This window comes from Mytilus trossulus, chromosome 9 (assembly GCF_036588685.1).
Source record: "Mytilus trossulus isolate FHL-02 chromosome 9, PNRI_Mtr1.1.1.hap1, whole genome shotgun sequence".
In the NCBI taxonomy this organism is placed as follows: domain Eukaryota; kingdom Metazoa; phylum Mollusca; class Bivalvia; order Mytilida; family Mytilidae; genus Mytilus; species Mytilus trossulus.
The window spans coordinates 58,979,773-58,999,501 of NC_086381.1; the positions used below are offsets into that span (position 1 = coordinate 58,979,773).

Genomic DNA, 19,729 nt, shown 5'->3' on the forward strand with positions numbered 1-19,729 from the left:
TGCGTTAAATAAACAGTCACAATCAATAAAATAGTCAAAATATGGGAACATCAGTCATCATCGTATAAAAAATGAGTCATTTAATTTTTGATATTCTATTATTTGATAATGAAATGAAATGTCTGTTGATGATACAGGGTATACAGCACCAGTCTTTGGAAGAAGCGAATCGATAAAAAAAACTTTTTTTTTTATCAACGGGCGATATTGTCTTATATCAACGAGTTGCACTGTGGGAAATTTTAGACGAATGTAAGCATTTGTACGAAGAAAGGCAGATTTCTCGGTATAAAGTAATGACTCTTTTCTTAAAACAGGGTGATATTTAACACGACATACGCCTGCTGTATAATTTCCATGATTTATTTTATGTAATAAAAAACAAGGTGTATTTAAACGAGAAAATTGAATTGTTGAATAAAGAAACATAACTGCACGATTTATCATTTGTAGATGTACACATTCAATAAATATCATGTAGCAAATTCAGTGGAATGCAATTGAGATGAATTCAATTGTTTGCTAAGCCAAAATCACCTATAAGTCAAAGATACTGCTATATTTTATTATAACAATGCGATGTTTGTCTTATATCATAGCGATGTTTTTTTCATATAAAAAAATTATGAATGCGATAATTTTCTAATATAACTGCTATAGTTTTCTAATATAAAATGAATACGATGAAACGTTACAATGCATGTCAAGAAAACTGCAAACATAATTCACAAACTTAGTTCATGACCGGCTTAATGTTTGAGGATCAATATCACTAAAATTTCGTGTCTGTAACAAAATTAACGCTTACATGAACTTATCATTTCGAAAATGTTGCTTGACCCTATTGATAGTTGAAAGTATTAACAACCTGTTCAGTCTTTTGATTTCAATCACATGGTTTGAACGACTAATTCTATTTGAAGTGATGATCCAATGGCGGAATATAAATGCGGTTGTAAATAGTTCAACGACCTATTAAATTCTAACATAGGTCCAGTGGCGGATCCAGGGGGGGGGGGGGGGTTGGAAACCCCCTTTTTTGACCGATAAATGCATTTGCCTGGGGACATATGGTTGGAACCCCCCTATTATCTTGTGTTTGGACCCCCCTTTTGAAAACGGCTGGATCCGCCCTTGAGGTCACACTGCTATGGCCTTTCCAAATGGGTAATATCTAAATAGACATAAAAAAATATCATTACTTAAAAGAAAAAGAAAAAAACATTCATTCAAACAGCTCCAAACACAATGAATTTTCAAAAGGTAAAACAAATATTCAGAACAAATTAAAAGGTACAAATGCTGATGTCCCGAAGTTTAAAGATACCAACTGAGTAGCCTCAGACTATAAATTGAACAACTTCAGATATAACGAAAATCAAAAATCTTGTCAAACAGAAAATGTATTTATTATTAACATAGACTAAAAATATTGAGAAGGAACACAGTTCTATTTGGATGTCAAAGAATTTTCCCGTTGGTAAATCGATATCTCTATGAATATAATCATCTCGCCGCGTGGAAGCTCTTTTACATCGCGATGACCGTAAGGGCATTCCGATGTATTGCTGCCACAGAGATTTGACTTTCGTTTTTGACTAGTAATCGATCGTATAAATACGAGAACATTTCTTGGTGCAAAATAACAATCCGTATCGCTTGTTTTAAATTCCTTTCTTCAATGAATACTAAAAAAAATGTTTAGAAAACAAGTTAATAAGATGTAAATGTCTGTTGACGTTAGAAATGTGCATATATCTTTTTCTATATTTATAAATTTAGATCGTTCAGTGCTGTTTATTTGGTATTTTAATCGTTCTTGTACCATCATAACTGTCGTTACCGTTAAAGCTTTAGAAGTATGCTAGTTCATATTGCACTTTACAAAAGATTCAGCACCCAAATGACGTTTTTGGAGGACTGGAAAGCAGTTATTAATAAGGGGAAATTTTAAAGATTTATAGATATAAGAAGATGGTGCATGAGTTCGAATGAGACAACTGTCTATCAAAGTAATAATTTGTTTCAAGTGAACCATTATAGATCAAAGTAGGGCCTTAAACACAGAGCCTTGGCTCACAGCGAACACCAAGCTATATAGGAACCAAAAAATTACTAGTGTTAAACCATTCAAACAGGAAAACCAACGGTCTAATTTGTATAAAAAAAGGAGATTCAAAAGTACAGATCAGATTTTGTCGAATCAATCTGAACGAGGACAGTATGATTCATTTTTGTCACACGTTAGTTTCATTGTTATCAATAAAGAAAGTCTTCCATGCGTGCGTTGCGAGCATATAGATATATATTATTTCAGTGCGTTCATTATAAAATTTGCTAAATGTTAACGTTATATGAGTATGTGAACAATCATTTTGATACTTAGCTATTTGATTACGACAATGTTTATTAAACCCCATCGGTACAGGCATTTTCAAATTTTAAAATGGTGAATTGAACCTGGTTTTATAGCGCTAAATCTCTCACGTGTATGACAGTCTCATGAAATTCTGTCATTTTTACAACGATGCATGAACAAAACAAAAATATCATTTTGGTCTCTTGTGGATAGTTGTCTCATTCATACCACATCTCCTTTTATATATATAATAGGTAAAAATGTAAAAGTATGGGTACAGCAGTCAAATATTTATACTAATAAGTACTAATATTGATATAACAAAACCACCGCTATAATATTTTAAAAGTATCGCATTGATATTGACTAATAGCATTTGTATATTGATGTTTATAAGAAAAACACAGCACTTTAAATTTTACACGGACATACACGTTTGCTTCTAACTAACTTCTTAATGTATATTTAGACTCAATTGCTGTTTTATTTGAACAATAAGTTTTAAAATTAGTATTTTCTTATTTTTTCGTTTTTCGAAAACAACATTTTCCGAATAGGAATGTCTACATATTTACAATTGATATTAGACAATATCGCTATGTGATATAAGATAAGTTTTTATCGATTCGCCTCTTAATTAGACTGAGCACATATTTCAGAACTTGTGATTCTACCTATAAATAGACAATAATAGTGCATTGACTTGACATATCAACGATATAAGGATGAGGCTTAGAAACGGGGAAATGCGAAGCTGTGCCGAGCATTTTCCCCGTTTCGGGCCGAATCATAATATCGTTGATATGTCAAGTCAATGCACTATTATTGTCTTTATACTGCAATCTAAAAAAACATTTTCGATTGTTGTTTAGTGTGTTAATGTTATTTATTTGATTTAAATATTGGGGAAAATCACCCTTTAAAAAGGCCTCATATCACACAGGCGGAGAAATATACAACACGATGAAATGTGCATCATTACGTACCTGTTGAAAACCGCAATCAATGGTGAACGAATTCGTTTGTTTACAGACTAAAATATCAACAATAAACATAAAACATAATGATTTATAGTTTGCAAACAAAAAATATTAATAAGTGAAATATGTTTTCCCAAAAATTGTAAAAGAAACAAGTTTAAGTCGTTAAACGCATCGTTGTTTACATTGGAAACAAGAACAGGTTGAAGAGGTCGTATGAATAATTAGATATAATTTCGACAATTTCTATTTAAATATTCATAAGGAAAAGTGATATCAGGTCAGTGACTGTATATGACATAGAAATATGCGGTCAACGCATTTTGACTGCTCAAATAGAACGGGTGCAGTATAATTGGTTATATAATATGATGTCCTAACATAGGACATGTGGTTTATAGAAGATGTTTTCGAGTTTTACTATTGATATACACACTTAAGTCTGCTATATATATAGCGTATGGTTTACAGAAACTAGTATGTTCTTTCCTTTATTTATGAATATTATATTTGGCCTGACGTTGATCGGTTTGTTGTTCATATAACTTGCTATATTTTTAACATTATTTACCCTCACCAAATTGTTGTTTCAGGAGCCCGTATTATTTGTTGGTCTTGTGCGATTTTAATATTATTTTATTTTATATATTTCGGATTAAGTATGACGTCATTATCAAAATGTAAGGCACCAGCCCCTACTTATTCTTATATAAGAATTTTGTTGTTGATGTTATTATGTGTAATATATGACAAGTACACGCAGTGGATGAATTGTATATTTTGAAATGTGCATAGATTTATGATGTTATTTATTTGAATGTTCACCATATGAAATGTTTTGTTTAGACATGCAGCTTTAAGTATTTCCAGTCTTTTTGTAATTGTTCATTTTAGAACACAAACAGTGACATAACAGAAATAGAACATATTTTATTATTGACTAGAAAATTTCATCACTTTAATATTCTCATTTTGAATGATTCATGGCACATAAAGTTTAACTTTTCACAGTTTAAATCTTTGAAACTGTTATTAATAAAAACAAAGTGGCATCACATACTTCCAATATCTGTATTATATCACAAACTTTTGTTTAACATAACTTCCATGTTAATTCATTTGAAATTTTTGAAACTTTTGTCCTTCTTCATGTTGTTATATAAGGCTAAAGTGTCGTCTGCTACCAGTGCCTCGTTCAAAAATTAATTTGCATTCTTAAACATGTGCTGATGTCAATCCACATAGTGTTACTGTTAGAAAAACGCTATTTGTATGCGTGTTGTTAATTAACTGTGGTTGTTGTATGAAGAAATGTGATTTCTGATATCATTCCTTTTGATTGAATCGTTGTTATATGAAGTTTTCCATGGTAGACTATGAAATGTAAATTATGAGCACCTGTTCTGAGTGTTGATCTTGATGAATGAATGTGTAAGCTACTGCTCATGTGCAGTAGTTATAAGATATCAGGCTAATCGTTGATGATTATTAGTTCGATTTTTGATTTAACGCTTTTACAGTTGTTCTCACCGGCATTTCGTATATCCATGAGTTGTATATAAAGTATTCACATAGTTTTTATAAGCTGTCAAGTTGTTTTAGCGGCGAATTCTGTAATTTTGTCAGCCGTTAACACACACTTGTTTTGTTCTCACAGAAAAGCTGCTTACTCCGGTGGCGCAGTTGTAACTTTATTTATTGTTGCCAAGGAGAATTGAATTAAATATCACAGTAGAAGCTCTTTTATAAAAATAAGATGAGAAATATATTTTATTTGAATTTACGAATTATTTTTTATAAATAATTATTTTCTTTAAATCAAACTTCCGCGGTAATTTCTTACGTTCCAACCGACACAAAACCAACTTCCAACCAAATCCAACAGTGACGTAAAAAACGCTAAAAACGTTAGTCTTGATTTAAACTTTGGCTTGTTATATTAAGGCAGATATTTGATTCAGGTCAATTTAAGACAAAAATTCTAAATTTACTTTAACAAAATTTATAGTTATTTAATATAGTTTTTAAAGTTAAACCTTATTTAAGTGGACTTTTAGTAGCCGGGCTCTCTTAAGATTTTGATCTTTTGATCTAATAAGTCATGTTAAGTTAAATTTAAGAACTGTAGAAAATACTTTCAAACCTTTTTAGTTAATTTTACGGATTTTGCAGGCAATGGTTTAGTTATAATAGTTCGAGTTTATATTGAAGTTAATCTGTTGAAAAGTTATTTATTTGACGTTTGCAATTTTAACACACTACTTTAAATAGGAATAAATAGGCAATATTTGGAATTAGGGATTACTGTTTCAATAAGGTTTGAAAACCATATTTAAATTCGATAACAGTTAGAAAGGAGGAACTGTAATCTTAAAATAGGTACTGTTTCAGGAAGGACCTGACAGTTGCCTTGATTTTACGGAATTATGTATAAGGAAGGACTTGACAGTATTTCTTTAAACAACATTTTTGTATCTATATCAGGAAGCGCCTGATAGATTTTTAAACATATTTTGAACTCATAAAGAATCAGTTTCCTAAACGCATTTATCTAAATCAGAAAAGGTTTCTGATTAACTTCTGCTGAAATTATTAAACTTTACATTTATAGAAATGTTAGTTAAATAAGTAATTTATATAGCAAGAATCAAACATGTAAAAGTTCACATATAAAACAGTACAATTTTTTATATATTACTACACAGTATTATGTGGGACTAGATCACAACCTCCTATTTTTCCACGAATTTCAACACATTCAATAATGCATTTGGTGTACCTTATTTAGAATTGACAAATTTTCAAAAGATAAGAGTTCCTACATTTTTTTGGGAGCTCTGAGACTTGTTGAGAGAGGTTGAGAGAGGTGCTAGAAATTTTATTATTATGTAATTACTGTTTACTTATATTGTATTGTGGAATACATATTTGATGATGAGTTGTAGTATATAAAACTAAATAAAAATGGAAACTTGTTTGGTGTTCTTTTCACCAGGATACGCATGCACAATCTGATAGTCCGGATTTTTATCAAAGCAAGAGAACAACCTATAATATAGTCATAAAAATAAATGTTCAGACTTCAGACTTGGCAGAAATAGTTTTGAGTTTATTCTTTTCCAAGAGGTTGGAATTTAGATATTACATTTTTGTTTTCTGTTGGATTAGTCACCCCTGGCTCGCTACAATATACTAGTATAATTTTTTATTAGGGTCTAGCTGAAACACGCCTCCGGATGCGGAATTTTCTTGCTGCATTGAAGACCCTTGGTAACCTTCGGCTGTTAGTTGCTCTTTAGTCGGGTTGTTAGGTCTTTGGCATATTCCCCGTTTCCATTCTCAATTTCATTAACATCAAAACAAATATGTTTGCCTGGTATGGATATAGTAACTAAACTGTAATTGTTCTTTTTTTTTTTATCAATATGTCATTTGGCCTTGATATTTTAATAACTTATTTTGTAATACTCACAAATCAAAAGTTATAGCACAAAAATACTGAACTCCGAGAAAAATTAAAAAAGGAAAGTCCCTAATCAAATGGAAAATCAAAAGCTGAAACACATCAACGGACTGGATAAAAACTGTCATATTCCTTACTTTATACAGACATTTTCTTATGTATAAACTGTTTTTTAGGTAGCTTAACCGCTCACATGTATGCAACCGCACCAAATTCCACCACATTGACAACGATGCGCCAATAAAACAAACAGACTTAACAGGTAAAAAAGTAAAAAATACGGTAGTTTATCATTGTGCCACTACCCCAACCATTAACAAAAACATTCAAAAATGTAACAAAGAAACACAAAATAACATAAAGATCAAGCATATTAGAAAACAAATAAAGATAAAAATACACAGACCTACCACAGTACAACAATACAATGACGGGATGTATAAGTACAAAGGAACGTCATATATGGAACAAAGAAACAAAAAAATGCATATAGATAAAACTCAAAGCGAAAATAAAAGACGTGCAACAAACAAGTAACACTCAAAGGCATATAGATAAAGCACATTGGCAAAATGAAAGACATGATCACGAGAATATCATAAACAAATTAACAGAATGTACAAGGACCACAAGTTTCTTACATGTAATACCGTAATAAACCAAACATTTAAAAAAGATTTTGCAACCATGATTTTAGAGTAATGTGCAATGATATATGTTCTTGTGTAGTCTAGACATACATATGAAAATCTAAATTCTAATATGACGCGCTTCTTTCGCTTTGTAAACCAAACTCTGAAACAGTGGTGACGTTGCTTCGCTAAACTATCACGTTAAAGTCAACGTAGCGTAGTAAAGAGGACGTAACCGCTGTTTCGGAGTTTGTTTGTAAACAACACTGATAAAATTCTCGATATATCTTTACTTATCGCAGACTCAGAGATATACATAATAATGGCTGTAACTATATACTTCCCACATAAATCTACATATATTGGAACCTATTTGAAAACCCTTTGCCAATGTTATTGTTTTAAAAAGTGCAATTAAAAAAAGACAAAATACCTATTTTTCTTATTCGGATGCATAATAAAAAGAAGTAATGCACAAGAGCTTGGAGAAATCAACAAAATAAAAATGAAATGAAATTCTGCGAAAGTCTTTAAATTTTTTTGGCGCATTTAAGTCATTCAAAACTGTTTTTTTTTTTTTTTTTTTTAAAGTCTTTTGGTCTTTATATAATTATCAAGAATTTTGGGATACTCTCAAATTAAAGTGTTTGAATGATACTGGCAAGGTATGCAACCGTGATTTGTCACAGACTCTGCTTTCCTTAAGCTTTGTCACCCATACAGTACTTCCGTAAATTAAGAATCAGTATACGACGACGACCAAAACTAATCCGCTCTGTCGATAAACGTCGAATACATTAAAAATGATGGCACTTAAATCAGAGAAAATTAGAGGAAACGATTCATGACCTAAGACCCAAAAGAAATCAAATGCCTGATAAATTAGAAAGATTACTCCTAGAATTCGAGAAGAAAAATATACCTTTTCTCTATAAAATATATAAGTGATCACCGTGGACTTCAAATTGATAGTAAGTAGCAAATAAAAGTTGTTTCTAGTATAGTTATGTTCATATTAAACTGTTAAACACTAAAATAATTAAAAATAATGGGGGGGGGGGGGATGGGGGGGGAGGATTTTGGAAAAAAAAGGGGACGGACTAAAATAAATTATCCTGTCCCTAAGTACCAAAGTATACATTTTGAAATATATTGAAAGAATTTCTTGAGAGTAGGCCCGGTAAGCATGTAAGACTGCTTTTTGACCCAACATTTAGCAGTTTTACAAAAGTGTTGAAATGTAAATTTTCAGCTATTTATCGGAAAGTAAAATACTTTTGCTATATAAATATGGGCGAGTTTTGACAATACAATGCACACATATCGGGTACTAGCATCATTTAGTCATGCTTTATTACTGAAATCTTCAGAATTTTACCATTTGAGTTTTATTTTAGACGGTTTCCGACTTCAATGGAAATAGCCGCATTTGTGTTCATTCTTAATATTTCAAGGTAAGTTGTATTTGATACATGACGTATATTCATATGGTGAAGACAATCTTTCGATCACTTTAATTGCGGTCTGGAGCTGGCATGTCAGTAACTTCTTGTAGACTTTGTTTATTTATGTATCATTGTCATTTTGTTTAGTTTCTTTTGTTACCTATCCTGACATAGGACTCGGACTTCTTTTGAACCGAGTGTTGTTGTGCGTATTGTTTTGCTACATTGGATAGAGGTATAGGGGAGGGCTGAGACCTCAAAAACTATGTTTAACCCCGACGCATTTTTGAAAATGTAAGAAGAGTCACCTATGAAAGAAAAAAACTACAGCTTTTCATATACTCTCATGTAAACAGAAATTAAATTACTTCAATCATATTGACAAGATTATGCATTATTGATTTGTAGCATTCGTCTTAACTCGGCCGATTCCGTACCCTCATCTAGAGAGTAGCGGATTCTACCGAAGATTGCCGAATGTGATTTGTAGCAGTCTTTGTCTTGTCAAATTGATTATGCAGATTATGAATTTTTATATTGCAATTGCAACACATACCCAACTATATCAGTCCTATTCAGGACCGATAACTCTGTCGATAGATATTATAGGGTATACAACATGTTAAACTTTATATCGATTCATTGAATGCCTGGATTTAGCTTAAAATATTGAATTAAAAAAAAGATTATTAAATCATATGCAAAGAAATCTTGTTGAATTTCCTATAAAATTAAAAAAAAATCCATTTGAATTTAAGGAGAAAACCAGGCAGAACTTGGAAATTTTGTTCAACAGCCTTTTTGAGATAAACGTGTTTTTGAAATGTATCCACCTTGTTTTGTTGGGAAATGACATTTTAAAAATTCATATTGGGTTATTATGTATAAAAAAACGAATTTGATTTTTCAGTAAATTTGACTGCTTATATAGGGAAATAGGGGTATTAATTTCTCAACAAAAACAGCCTACAATATAACAATTGATATATATTCTAAAAGATGACCATAAATACAGCAGGAAATGATAATAACATCTTTGGTATCTGTTGATATGTAAATGTTCTAATGCAGTAAACTGTCAGGAAACAGCAGTTTACTTTCGTCTTTTTGGTGTTTAGACATACCAAAAGTGATGCTCTTCAATTTAAAAACCGATAAGTTGTAAGCTGGTAATGTTTTGACAGAAAAATGAACTTCTGTTGTATAATTTTATACATAATTGAACATTTGGATAAGATTTAAGAAAAGTACACAACTTTGTGGTGTTGGGAAACTTATTTCCCTCACCAGGAGATTTTTGCATACATGTACGGGTGATCACTTCCAGACAGGGGCAGTTACAATATCTGTACGGGAATGAGGATTATTTATAAGACTGAAATTATTGTTTTATTTGCTGGAAATGTGGAATATGAAGAATTTAAAGCCATCCGTGAGTAGTTTTTGATGATTCAGCTGGACAAATGCTGGAAATTATACAGTTTTCTCCCACCTTAAAACAGTACATGGTATATCATGGACACCAAAAGCAAACTGTAAAGATCTACAATTTTTTGGTAAATGCCATAATTTTGTGCATCTTGAAAACTGGAAAGGCGGATCACTTTGAAGCAGATGATAGTGATAGTGTTTAAAATAATTGTTTGCCACAGTTATACCAGTTGGAACAGGTAATAGTTTAAATAATGAAAGTTTAAAATTACTTCTCGGATAAATCATGTGGCCCGTTCAATAATTTTAATACATCCCCCCTTTCCCTCATATTTTTAGTTACAATGTGAAATTATTCTCTGCAAATGTATGATCTGTGCTAAAAGCAATTTTATACAATTTTATTCATCATGTTCAAACATTATTTGAACATGTTGAATAGGATAATAATTTAAAAAAAAAAAAAAAAAAAACAACATGTATCAGACTCAAAAGTTATAAAAAAAAGGAAGATTTGGTTATGATCATGATGATTGCCAATGAGAAAATCACATGTACAACTATCCTCCATATACACAAAAGACCATAAATGTCTGTCACCTTATTTATTATGCTTATCATTAATATGTACATGTCAGTAAGGCATGTAAGGTATGTTCATGTGCCAAAATGAATGTACATGTAGGCAAAATGCGACTTCAACTGAATACATTTGCATGTACATAATGTACATGTACATGTAGAATAGATAAATGTATAAAAAGATGTGGTATGGGTGTCAATGATAGATCATGATACAACTCTCCATCCAAGTCACAATTTATAAAAGTTAAGACAATCCTACAGTTATCAGGATAGTCATATGTATGTTTATGTCAGATATATATGTACATGTAAACAGTAAGCTTTATTTGTTAAAAATCAGGAACGTCAAATTTAAATTTTCTGTAATTTTGATTGCTACATATACAGTGTACCTACAATTGTACAATGTATATATTATGACATATGAAAGACACACATATATTGAAAAGTGGTTATCATGATTACATATATATTTATTTATAAAAATTAAACTTGTGTTTCAAATCTTAAGATACTTAGATTTTTAATCCACTATTTAGATGGGATCTTTTGGGACAGCAATACCTTTGTTTCATAAAATTGTTGTTTATTGTCCTTCGTGTCCTTAGAAACTAAATTAGACATATGATATATACATGATACAATTGCAAGGATTTCAAACTTTTAACATTTAGTTCAAAACTGAAAAAAAATATGTTATAGATATTTCATATCTTTTGGACAGTTTTGTGGTGTTTCGTAAATTATACCATAGCTTTTGTTAAAATCCCCGGCATTAACCTCACGAGAGGAAGTCGAGTGAGGTTGCCGAGGGGTTTCAACAAAAAATATGGTATAATTTACGAAACACCACAAAACTTTCCAAAAAATATGAAATATCTGTTTTAACCTATTGTATCTTTCGCTGTTAAAAATTGTGTAGTTCATATATTTTTGTTTGTTTACATCGAAATTATTTTAATAAGAATCTGTAAAATAACCCTTTTCGGACCTTACACTTAAGGCTCCGCCTACTTTTTAAAACTAGCACGGGCTTCAGAAACAGCGGGTATTCAGTTTGAAAAGATTTTTTGACAGCGATGGATGCATCTTTACAGTGATGACGAAAAACTGTTAAAGATGTTCAGGATAAGGACACAAGAACTTTCTAGTACAGATTTCTGATATTTTCGAAGATTGCTGCAATCCCAAACTTACGTACAATTGAACTGCGAAAGGTAGGTTTTTTTATTTTAATCATTTGTTTTCAAAATCATGAAAATGTTCGAAATGTTTTAATTTTTTTATATTAATGATTTTGAGGAAATTAATTTCACAAGAATCTGTCTGAGAGTTTGTATGAATAAGCCCACTTTTAAACTTTTAACCAAAAGTCCCTGAGGGAGGATGGAGGGGTCCTGATCCCACAATCCCGGGCTTTAAAACACGAAATCCCGAAATGCAGGGCTTAAAAACACGAAATCCCGAGGTCCCGCAATTCGAAAAAAAAAGAAAAAAGAATTCCAGGATCCCAAAAGGGTCAATCCCAAAATCCCGAGCTTAAAAAAACCCCGATCCCGGAGTCCCGATAAAGGTCCTATCCACCCTTGACCATGGCGCACATCATTTAAATGGGATTTCAAAATGTACTCGATTTAATTCATTGACATGCGACGATATAATTAAAAAAAAAAAAAAGAAATCGCTCATTTAGAGCTGGGATCAGTATATCTAAAAAATATATATATATTCCTGTTTAGAGTAAACAACGCTATCTAATTTTAATGGTCAAGCATAGAGTCATTAAAAGTCTAGATGTCAGCAGTGTTTAATAAACTGGGTGTGGATCAAACACTATTAAAGTGGGGGTGGGGTAAAGCAAGCCAACATTTGAATTTAATATTATTAAATAGATTATTTGTTGAACCATATTTAAAGTTCTTTGAAAGGGGCGTGCTTCCTGTCCCCCTCCTAATCCCCTAAAAACTAACCCGCCTTACCAAACAAACGGTTAGATGTGATTCATGTAAATGTAGCTGTACAGTGGAGCCTATAGAAAGTTTACCATTTAATAAACGAAAATCAACATATTTTTGAACCTTTTTTTGTTTGAGCGAATCTTGGTTCATTTAAAATATAGGACAACAGAGTTGGTGTATGTGGGTTCGATTCCCACCCTAAGCAATCGTTTATTTCAGCTGGTGCAAAGCGGGCAGTTTAGCTTAGTGGCCCCACACTAACATTGTTGTTTCTATCAAAAAATTCAGGCCGCCGCGGCCAGGTCTTGACATTTTTTTTCTTTTGAATTTCTTAATTATACAACAAAACCATGGTATAATTGTGAAAATTATACCATGGATAGCTATGGTATAATTTTCGGTTATTGGGATTTATACTCGGGTTGCACTCCCATAGGTTACATTGTACAGCTATAGGTTAATTTAAAATTAGCACATTTTGAGATCTTGTCATTAGAATTTAAATACATTTGTACATGTACATGTGTGATCCTGAAGCGCATAACATAGAAGGTTAATTTGACTCAAATATATAAAGTAAAGTTGTTTAGTAATTAGTTAATCACAATTTATCTTTCAGCTTTACAGTATTCATTAAGATCATTTTATACATTAACCTGTCCATTTAAAAATAGAAAGAAAATTTTTTGGGACCCTATTTTGCAGAAAAATGTTTTTTTTCGGTTTTTGGTCATAGGATGGCTAAAAGAGGAGCTACATGTATAATTATGTAGATAAAAATTTATGAATGTAAAACTATTAATAAATCTTCTGAATAGAGTAACAAATAAACAACTCATATTTTTGATAAGAATTTACTCAAAATTGTCCAAAATCTGCTCTTTGGGTCTTGGAAGAAAGAAACTTCTCTATTACTTTTTCAATATTCACACTGAAATCCTGATGAATATGCAGTAATGCTATGTAACTGTCGTTGTTCATTGTTGATTGTACATTTGTTTTCAATTACATATGTAGTATATACCGTGACTGAAATATCTCCATCATGGTATGGTAGCACTCGCGAGATGTTATAAACCAGCGTACATGTCCCGCATCGAGCGACCTTCCCAATTGAATTCGTCAAAATTACATGACAGGTCAGTTTCGTATGTCTCAGACAATACTGAGATTTGTGATATTACCTACATTGTGATGAAGCAGATACAGCGCAAATAGATAATACTTGAAGCGACTCCACTTTCCAGTTCCCTTGTCATATGGCAGATTCCATATAAGAAAGTGAAACAACTCCCATAAACATGTTAGGCAAAAATCATAAGCAATGAACTTCTGTTTTTGAATACATGCTTTACTAATAAAGATAAAGACAATTTGACACCAAAGAAAATTATGAGCATCATCCTTTTTAAATAAACGAGGCCTTAAATGTTATTTTCGGACACAAGATTTGACAGACTTTATTTTTTCATACATAAGATTTGACCATGGAAGTAATATTTATTACTTCCATGATTTGACAGACTTTATTGTTTCTGACATAAGATTTGACAGACTTTATTATTTCTGACATAAGATTTGACAGACTTTATTTTTTCATACATAAGATTTGACAGACTTTATTTTTTCATACATAAGATTTGACAGACTTTATTTTTTCATACATAAGATTTGACAGACTTTATTTTTTCATACATAAGATTTGACAGACAAATTGAGTTTCTGACATAAGATTTTGACAGACTTGATTCTAACATAAGATTTTTCATACATAAGATATTTTGACAGACAATATATACTTTTTTTTTTTGACTGACATTGGAAATCAAATCCTAGTTGAAAGTCATTTTTAAAACTCCTGGAAAATACTGCAGCCTAACATCTAACAAGATTTCACCTCAGGTCAAACAATTTTAACTGTTAGCACATTCAAATTTTTCAGACATAAGAAAACAAGTTTGACAGATCTTATGTAGGAAACATATAAGTTTAAACTATTGCTTGAATAAAGTTAAATGAAAGAATCAATATGTGTTTTTTCTTATGCACAGCATGATTTACAGTTTTAACTGTCATAAATTGGAACCAACGATGATTTTGAAAGATTTTACAGCGATGCTCCTCACATAAGATTTATTGACAGACACTGAGCTATAATTAGACAATATACGTATAGTGTCTTGAAATATGAAATTTATTTGTATGAGGCTTAGAAACGGGAAAATGCGAGGTTCTACCGAGCATTTTCCCGTTTCGTGCCGAATACAAATAAATTTCATATTTCAAGACACTATACGTATATTGTTTTTATACTGAAATCGAAAAAAATATTTTAAAATAAAAAAATTATATAACAAAAATTGTTAAAAAAAGTGTTTGGAATTTCCCTCTTTGGGTACCATTTTGGGGTATTTCCCTATGAGCGTAGTCCAGGCGATAAGACATTGACATATTGAGGAATTAGAAAGGGAAAATGAACTTAACTAATAACATTTGATAATCATGGTATATAAAAAACCAATTTGAAGACATAAAAGTATAAATTCATAAAAGTTTGACCATTGTTACTTTACGTTGTCATGGTCGTGACGTGACGTTGTTGATGAAATACAATAAGGAGGCGGGGCTTATAGGTTAGTTGGGGTCATTGACGTATAAAGCTAACGTTTATACGTATAGCTTTATCTGTATAGTAAAATAGCTGATTGCAGTATAAAGCAAGATATTTGAAAGTGAAATCAATATATATCACAGAGGTTTTTGACTAAAAAAAGTAACAGATTTGGGAACAGGAATGTTTGAATAACCTGACTACACTATTAAATACCAGTATACAAGTGTCAACATAAAGCATTGTGACACATACACATTGTGTTAAAAAATGGGAGTTAATTCTGTCAATTTTTTTGCATTTTTTCAACTTGTATTAATCATTTCTACTTTAAACAGAAACAATCATATCCAAAAATTATTTTTATAATTTCATCTTACATCATTATTCATCAAAACATTCACAGATTATGTTTCAAATAACAGAAATTATTATTTTTATCTATTTATTCATTTTGACAGACATTTCCATTTCTTACATGGAATCTGCCATATGGTCTAAAAACGCAAAAAATAATTAGAATTTCCAATACTGTTTTTGCGTGGTTGTAGGGTGATTGGCTCTGGTAGTCTGTCGACCACTTCGCCTCGGCATATTTTCAACGATATCGAAGGGATCTAATAATTCTAATGCCGATTGGTACATCTCATTCCAAACTGATGAACTGTACACTGTGAAATATATTCTCCAAAACTACATGTCTTAGACTGAATATAAATTCAAATCTTGTAAAAGATACAAGTTACCTCCTGATCTTGTCATTTTTATTTATTTTGAAACCAAATGTCGTTATTTAATGATATTTCATTAATTAAAAAGGTGACAACATAGTTGTTTCCTTTAACACTCAATTTATAAATTTTGATTTGCCATTTCTTTTTTGCATGCCGAATTAATGTACACGCAACTGCGTGTAAGTGTATATGGAGCCACGATCTTTTTATGCATGACTCGAACAGCTTCATCAACACTTGTAAACTAATATCCGGGACACCAACAGTCTCCGACGTTAAACAAATATTATAATCATAATAGTCTAAGATAATACATGCATCACGCGTCGCTGTCCGATTCCGATTGACAACTCATTTCTCTCTCTCTCTCTCTTCATTTCTTTTTTTTGTTGTGAAAACGACGTGGATGCACGTGCTGTCGTGCCTCCGGGTAGCTACGCCCCTGGTAAGATGCTAACAGCTCATTATATATTTTCCACTGGTTCTTAAGATAAGAAAATAACTAATTTGATTTTAAATACAAATTTTCCAAATTCAATTCAAAGAATAATTGATCACCTTATAATCTGTTATTTCTTTAAACAGATAAAAGATACATCAGATGACAGACTTACATATAGAGGAGCCTATAATTAGAGAAATGGATCAACTTGATTTTGAAGTTAACCTACTACATTAATATGAAAATTCATAAGTGAGTACCAGTATCTCTTAAAGTACATTTTTTACATGTTTATCTTTATTTTGATCAAGTACCATATGAGATAAAGTATGTGAAATCTTAAATCCTGTAAATATACTAGACATTACATCAGTACATACATGACATAATGTAAATCAGAATAAGAATGCATAACAAATGAATTGTTAAACATTTTAATATGACCAGTGTCAGCTTAATTTAAGAACAAATTAAAACACAGATGACACACACATAAAAATTAATGAGACCAAGTGTGTATTTTCCAGATATGCAAGAAGGGTTTTAATCTCTCACTACAAATGTATTTGAAGTCCTGAATGTGAAATCTTCTAAAAAATTATTCTAAACTTCAAATATGTGTACTTGAATATATGTATATAATATTAAAATTCATCTTATTTAATATAATTAATTTAAAACATTTTCAAGCAAAAAACTGATGTATAAATGTATAGCTTGACTATTCCTTCATTTGTTTTCAGGTGACTGAGCTTAAAGAAAATCTCACATAAAACTGAAACCAGTTTGGGAGACTCATACAACAGAACATTTCAATACCTATTAAGTTTTTTATGTATATATGTTTGACTTTTGGTAATATTTTGAAAGTTACTTTAGTAATTGAGAGACCTCAATGTTGAAAATGACAATTTTGATAGAGGACAATTTTAAGAATATCAACTTAGTTGTTTATGGGTCTTTATCTTTTAAAATATTACTGGGTGTCTGAAAGAATATTTCAAATTTTTCTTAAACTATTTAGATATTTATCATGTTTCATGTGTTTATATAGGCAAATATTTATACATGTCATTTATGTTATGCAAGGGTTTATATGAATTTCTAAAAAGATGTATATATGTGTTGATAAAATAAGTTTCAAATTATTACAGAGTAACAGAAATTTATATTAAAACAAATCTGTTAAAAGGAAATGAAAAGTCAAAAATAAACTTTAATATAAGTATCAATGTAGTATGCCCTTGTTATTTTTTGTTTTGTGCAGTACATGCATTTGAATCTTGATCAAAATTTACGGATTGAATTAATAAACAGCCAATTTCAAGGCTACATGTACCTATCACAGTTCTCTTTAGGCCATAATCATTGTGATGTATAGGAATAATTCTCTGTTGTCATATTCTGACTTTTATACAAACCAAGTGATGAAGATAAAGGGTGCTTCTATTTCCAAAGGTTTTGAAGAAACTGCTATGGAACACAATAAAAATCAGAAGATGTAGTATAACAGTGGCGGATCCAGAAATTTTCATAAGAGGGGGCCCACTGACTGACCTAAGGGGGGCCCGCTCCAGTCACGCTTCAGTGATTCCCTATATGAGCCCCCGTGCCCCCCCCCCCTAAAGTCGCCTCTGCATTATTGTAATCAGACAACTCTCCATTAAGAGACCATACATTGTAAAAGTTTATAGTAATAGGTACAGCCTTCAATAAATATGTCAATTATATACGTGCATGTACTAATGTATTCATGTGGTGTCTGTCTTTGATTTGAAATCCCCCCCCCCAAAAAAAAAAATTATAAATGGACAAGATCCATGGTCATGATGGTCATGCCAGTTGGGAGTTCAGAATATATAAGGTTGAGAAATGAGGATCTAATCATTTAATATTCGACCGCAAACAATTTTTGGGAATGTATAATGGTATGATGTAGTCATTGTTGTTGTCTTAAGACACATTGGTTTCCGAACAATAACTTTAGTTTAAATTAATGGATATCTATGAAATTTTGTTATAAGGTTCAATTCCCCTAAAGGAAGGTTTGGATAAATTTGGGGATGATGGTCCGTGGAACACAACAGATTGTCTTGAGGTGCTGCACACATGTGCCAAATATCAAAAGATTTTGTCAAAGGGCAAATAGATAATGCTCCCGACACAAAATTGTAAACAAAAGTCATCTTTTTACTTTGAGGTCAAAGGTCAAAGTACAGCAAAAAATTGTATTATAGGTATTATTGTAGCATTGACTTATTATCTAGATGCTAATTCAGTGAGAATTTTCTTGCATCTTCCAACTAAGTCCTTTCATGGTGAAAATTTGTACAAAAAAGGCCTACAGGAAAGGAATAGTGTACATTTTATGCTTGCTATGGCAACCAAAGGAACAAAGTGGCGACAAGACTATACCTTTTTTTCTTTATTTTTTTTTCATCAAAAACTCACTAAAACATGATAAATACAATAAAGATGCAAAAGTGTATGGTATTTTGCAACTTAATCCATGTAATACCATTTTGGTTTGCCAAAGCATAATTTTCTCAATATTACAATTTTCCTTATTTTTTGCATTTTTTTACTGAATTGTTTTAAAAAGAGTAAAAAAGATACCAAAAATTGTACTTTCATTATTTTTATGCCCCACCTACGATAGTGCCTCCGTTCGTCTGTCCTTCCGTCCGTCTGTCCCGCTTCAGGTTAAAGTTTTTGGTCAAGGTAGTTTTTGATGAAGATGAAGTCCAATCAACTTGAAACTTAGTAACATGTGCCCTATGATATGTTTTTCTAATTTAAATGCCAAATTAGAGTTTTGACCCCAATTTTACGGTTCACTGAACATAGAAAATGATAGTGCAAATTTCAGGTTAAAGTTTTTGGGCAAGGTAGTTTTTGATAAAGTAGAAGTTTAATCAACTTGAAACTTAGTGTTCATGTTCCCTTTGATAACATCCTTATAATTTTAATGCCGAATTAGAGAATTTATTCCAATTTCACAGTCCACTAAACATAGAAAATGATAGTGCGAGTGGGGCATCCGTGTACTGTGGACACATTCTTGTTTTAAACCAACATAGTAGTAAACT

At 31.3% G+C, this 19,729-nt stretch overlaps 1 long non-coding RNA gene across 1 annotated transcript; it reads left to right on the top strand.

The window, feature by feature from the left end:
- Nucleotides 1–10,437: 10,437 nt before the first annotated feature.
- LOC134684062 (uncharacterized) lies at nt 10,438–17,725 on the top strand. Its single transcript, XR_010101156.1, has 3 exons — nt 10,438–10,549; nt 16,784–16,892; nt 17,384–17,725. It is a non-coding gene; the product is annotated as an uncharacterized LOC134684062 (long non-coding RNA).
- The last annotated feature ends 2,004 nt before the right edge of the window (nt 17,726–19,729 follow it).